Source organism: Coffea arabica, chromosome 8c, assembly GCF_036785885.1.
Source record: "Coffea arabica cultivar ET-39 chromosome 8c, Coffea Arabica ET-39 HiFi, whole genome shotgun sequence".
Lineage (NCBI taxonomy): Eukaryota > Viridiplantae > Streptophyta > Magnoliopsida > Gentianales > Rubiaceae > Coffea > Coffea arabica.
In genome coordinates this window covers 11,951,807-11,957,472 of record NC_092325.1, presented here as the reverse complement: position 1 = coordinate 11,957,472, position 5,666 = coordinate 11,951,807, and positions in this window count along the sequence as shown.

Here is a 5,666-nt window from a genome sequence, read left to right as displayed (position 1 = left end):
ATCTTATCAAGTTCAGGATTCACATTATTAAACATAAGCTTGCCATTCTTTCGAAAACTCAGGATATATATATATATTTTTCTTCATGTAAAGCATGGACAAATTCAAGTGTGAGATTACACCAATATACAATCAAGGGGGAAAACTTAGTTTAGAAAATGTTAATCTTGTATTAACCCATCATATACAAAGTTCAACAACTCATTAGTTATTCACAAATTTTCAAATGTGAAATTCAAGTAAAACTCACCCTTTTTACCAAAATCGGAAAATTACACATATTTAAAGCATATATATCTTACTTCCACTCATCGCTTACAAATAAAACTAGTACATCCTAGTTTTTCTTTAAATTTTCAAAGCAGAATATCTTTAGAAGATATGTGGGCGGAAAATACATTTTATTCCTTTGTACTTTTATCTTGGTTCAAAATCATCACACATGGAGTTTGACTATCAAATCTCGGACTCTTACCCTCCATAGCCAGTACTAATAATTATCTCAATTCTTTCCACACTTACAATATAATGATAATTCAAATTCATCCAATCTTTCACTACAAATCTCTCATCCCATATCTTCCTTCAATATAACATCACCTAATTCCTCAGTTTCTTCTGCAAGTCCCAAATAAGAACTCCCAAACAATAAATTTCTTTAACCCCTAAGATACAATAGATCCTGGTCACATAATATCCAAATTAATCCCACAGTCAGGCATCCTAAACTTTAAGCCTAAGATATACTACAGAGATCTGAAGCCTAGGCTCTGATACCAACTGTGACGCCCCACATCTCCCTAAGGCGGACCAAAGGGTATCCGCGGACGCCTGCCCAGCTCACGCCAGGACTCAAGCAATTCTATCCAAATTCAAACCGAACTAAACACTTCGATGAGAGCAACATGAATACAATAATGCGGAAGCGTTCAAGCTTAATAAGTCACTTAATGTATAACCAGCACATCGGGTAATCATGAAACGACTTAAATTCAAAGTATACATCAGGGCCCAAACTTTTCAAGTTTACAATTTCCAAAAGTACAACCCAAATCAGGGCCTAGTCAAAATATATAACAGGAGTCTTAACAAAATTACAACGGATGGTTTCTCCATATTTCTCCAAGAGTCGGTCCTGTTAAGGAAAACAAAACTATAGGGTGAGCTAACGCTCGTGAGGCCAAGAACACACATGCAAGCACTTAGTCAAATAACAATCCCAAATTTAATAATTAAAGCCATGTCTTTCCAATAATCAATCAATCAAACATGAAAGGTAATCAGAAACAATTCAAGGATATAGTAGCTCTCAGGAGCTAAGTTCCACTCGATCTGCCGTTGTCATTCGTATACCTTCCCGCATTGACCCTCCTGTCAACCGGGTCGGTATTTCCATTTCCGTAGATCACCACTTACTTCCCTCCGTCCACCGTACACCCCAAGGGCCCACAATGGCCAATATTGGGCGATACTCAACGAATATGCCAAGCAAGACCTCTTATTAGGTCGAGCTTATTTGTATCTCATGGCTCGTCCAAATCCCCGACCAAGCCCATTGCTGGCTCGAGTCTAAGGACGGCCTATGAGTTTGGGCGTCCCCCATTCATTTGAAAGTCGAGGAGGTTCACTCCAACGACATAAGCATTCATGACATAACATTGCATTTCATTCATTCATTCAATACATTTCATTCATTCATTCAATACATTTCATTCATTCATTTGAAATTAGAACGAGTGCGATAAAGTACGCACCCGCCCTTATTTTTAAAACTTTCAACAAATCCCACAAATAAGCAAGTATCAAAATTCACACACTTGACACTCACCGAGCAATTCAATAAGAATTATTTTCCGGAAGTTCAAGTGTCCACGGTGAGATCCTCTTGAAGGTCTCCTTGCGCGCCTGGCAATTTAATAGTGGATAATCACACAATTAACCCACTTATCAAGGAAGATTGTACACTAGTACAATCTAAGAATTATTTTGCAAAAAGGAACCTCAATTACACGTAAATCGAGGTTCAACTTGCCTTTTATTAGGTACAATATTATTTGAGTTTTTATCAAGAAAATCGAGGGCAAAACGTTTGAATAATACTACGAGAATTAAGAGTTTTGGAAAAACTCCTTTGCCTTGAAATGTGAGAATTTCAGTTTTATCCTAAATCTTTGAAAAATCGTAACTCGCTCGGTATAAGTCGAGAATTGGAAAACTTTATACCGTTGGAATCCTCTGAGAGAGTACTATAAGTTCCTAGAAGACACTTTTCCATGAATCGAAGTGAAAAGTGATCAAAAATGGGCTTGAAGACGCAGGGTTGGTTTTCATGGCAGAATTAAGTTGGATTTCGGCCAACTTTGGAGATTCGGCACGATTCACACGTTGCAAACCGGCCTCTGAAATTTTCAGCTCAATTAGTGTTGCAAGTAAAGTGTATGACAAAACAAGCGGATCAAGAATCGGAGTTTCGAGCACCGAGATACGGTAGCCCGAAGTTGAGCAAATTCAAGACTGGATGAGAATTTTCCAGATTTGAACCTCTAACTTTAGTAATTCAATTAGGTATCGAAACGAACTTGAATCGGCACCAAAATTGGCAGTATTTCAATACTATATGGAAAGTATCCCTATATCGAATTTCGGGGAAAAATACCTTCGGCAAGGTAGTTAATTAGCCAACCAAAGTTCAAGAAAAATCCTAAGGCAATCTGCTTTTGACTTTCATTTTCCAAATTTCCAATCGTTTAACCAAGAAAGTTATCCAACCATGGTTCATTTGTAAAATAAGGGTCTAAGATACACCCATAATATCTTTGGTAAGTGTTTAATATCAAAAACATCAACTAACAAGTTCACTCCAAGATTTGGTTCCAAACCAGTCCAAACATTAGGGTTTTCCAAAACAGAGCAGTCCACTTGTTTCAGTCACAACTCAGTCATTATAGCTCAAAATCGAGCATGGCTTACGCCGTTGGAAAATACATTCATAGAGTTAAAATATCACAGAAGAAATCTTTTCCAAATTCGGCACCCATCTGGTTCAAATTCGGGCATCAAGTTGCTGCCTGAACACCTCATTCCAGATGAACAGAGTAACAGGACAGCGAACTTAAAACATTTGGTTCGGCTTGCTCACAAAGAATCAGAACGTGCATTATATACCAAATTAAAGCTAGGAATGTCTAGTTTCAAACGCCACAACGGCACATGATTTCGACATCCGAGGACAGAGTTATAGCCAAAATACTACTGCTGGTCAGAGCATACGCGAATCAGTTTTCCAGATTTGCTGGTTTCTAAAAAAAATTCATTTGCCCATTCAAACCTCATTATTTTCCAATGACATTTTTCACACATCTAATACATCCTACAAACATCCAATTCAAGCCATTAAACCATTAAAAATTGGCCTGGAAATGGCCGAACACGGCAGGGGCAAAATCGGAAATTTTAGCTTCTTACACCCAATGAAGTTCCTACTAATTACCCACCACTAATGCATCATTATAACCACTAAACCAACAATATAATCACCATCAATCATCAAATCAGCAACAACAACCCAAGTGTGGGAATTCCAAGAGCCCACAATCACATTTTTACACCATAATCAAGTAACTAAGTGCATGCATGAGCTTAATCTTGCCATATAATCTCCAAAAGATAAGAATCCAAGGGTTGATCATTACCTACTCCTTTGGTTTGCAAGGTCAGAATTTTCGGCCCTCTTAAAGCTCCAAGAAACCGTGATTTCCAGCCCTTGTTTGCAGCTCAAGATGATCCTCAAGTGTCAAGCTAGGTGTGGTGCAAGTTTAGTTAAATTTGGAGATGATTTGGGGTGGTTTTGAGTGAGATTAGTGAGCAGAAATTTTTGAAGCAAATGTGGTAGAGTGAGGAGAGTGTTTGGTCGGCTGTGAGGAGAGAGAAAATGGAGGGAAATCTGACTTCCTTTAGCTTCCAAGAGAAGGTGAAATAAGTTGTGGTAATTCACCCAAAAGTCAACTCTCATTAGGGGCCGTTTGGTGCGATTACGGCTCGATTTTCTCGCGCGTTTGGTTCACTAGTGCACTAAACCTCCAAGGCATATATATTCATGTAAATATTATTCACTCTTAATTGTCCCGAAATAAGGGTCTAAAGTCCCTCAATTGAAGTCGTGCGCGTGAAACCGCGTACCGTCAAATTTAACGCTATAACGCGAAACGTTCGGAAAATTCTTATAACGATTGCACTACTAACTATCACTTGAATATTTATTCATAAAATTACCTATTTTAGGACCATAGTACAAGTCTCCAATATTCCAAGCTTATCGTGCTACTACGCGGATAAAATCCCCAAGTACTATTCACTATTTTTACTAAACGCGCTTTAGGAAATTAATTTTCGAAACGAATCATTCTAAAAATATAACGAAGATATACTACCACTTATTTAGGTCTAATAAGACTAGAAAATATTCCTTGGAATTAAAACCCAATTAAATAATTTATTAAGCCATAAATTAGGCATAAAATAATAGTTTTTGCGAGTCCTCACATAATGTATGATCAAATATGTACACATCCGAACATTGCGTCCATTACTAGAATGTTGGGTAGATATTTAAGCAATTTTGGATTAAATTATTGGAAAGCAACCAAATGGGTCTTGCGATATTTACAGAAAATAAAAGATTACATGCTCACGTATCGGATGTCATATAAGCTCGAGATCATTGGGTATACTGATTCCGATTATATTGAATGCAAAGATACTATGAAGTCAACATCAGATTATATTTATTTGTTGGTTGGAGGTGTCATATCTTGGAAGAGTACTAAACAGTCTCTTATAGCATCTTTTACTATGGCCGCAGAGTTTATAACTTGTTATGAGACATCTAACCATAAAATTTGGCTGTTAAATCTTGTCACTGGATTACGTGTAGTGGATAGTATAGAGAGACCATTCAAATTATTTTGTGACAATAAGTCAGTAGTTCTATATTCCAATAACAACATGAACTCGACAAAATCTAAACACATAGATATCAAGTTCTTGGTTGTTAAAGAAAGAGTGCAGAATGGACAGTTATCGATAGGAGATTGCCACCCAAAATGTTTCATGAGCATACTGCTCGTATGGGTGTCATGTTATTAAATGATGTACAATTTTAGTGGGAGTTTGTTATTTTAAATGCTTTTATGATACCTTTCGATTATTAATGATTTAAGGATATTTTATACATAAATAAAGTTTGGATTTATTTACACTCTGACTTTGGTATGGTTTGATCTCATGAAAATTTAAGATGGACCAGTTGGAAATAGGCATGTTTTGATCACATTACATGAAATTTCCATGTTATACATCCACATCATGATTCATGTCATTCAATTATATCAATATATGTGACCATTGATGGGTCGAGTTACGAAATTGTAACAAAGGCCGCTTTAATCCTATGTTGGTATGATTGATGAATCGAATTGGTTATAGATACATTGTGGTAATGATAGTAAAGTTGAGTTCATACGGTTAATTGCAAAATATAATTATAAGGTTACACATATAGTCCAAGTGGGAGATTGTTGGATCTTTAATCCAATGTTGGACTTATATGTGAATAATTATGGATTGCAAACTGTCAAATAATGTTAAGTCCGATTAAAGTGATCAAA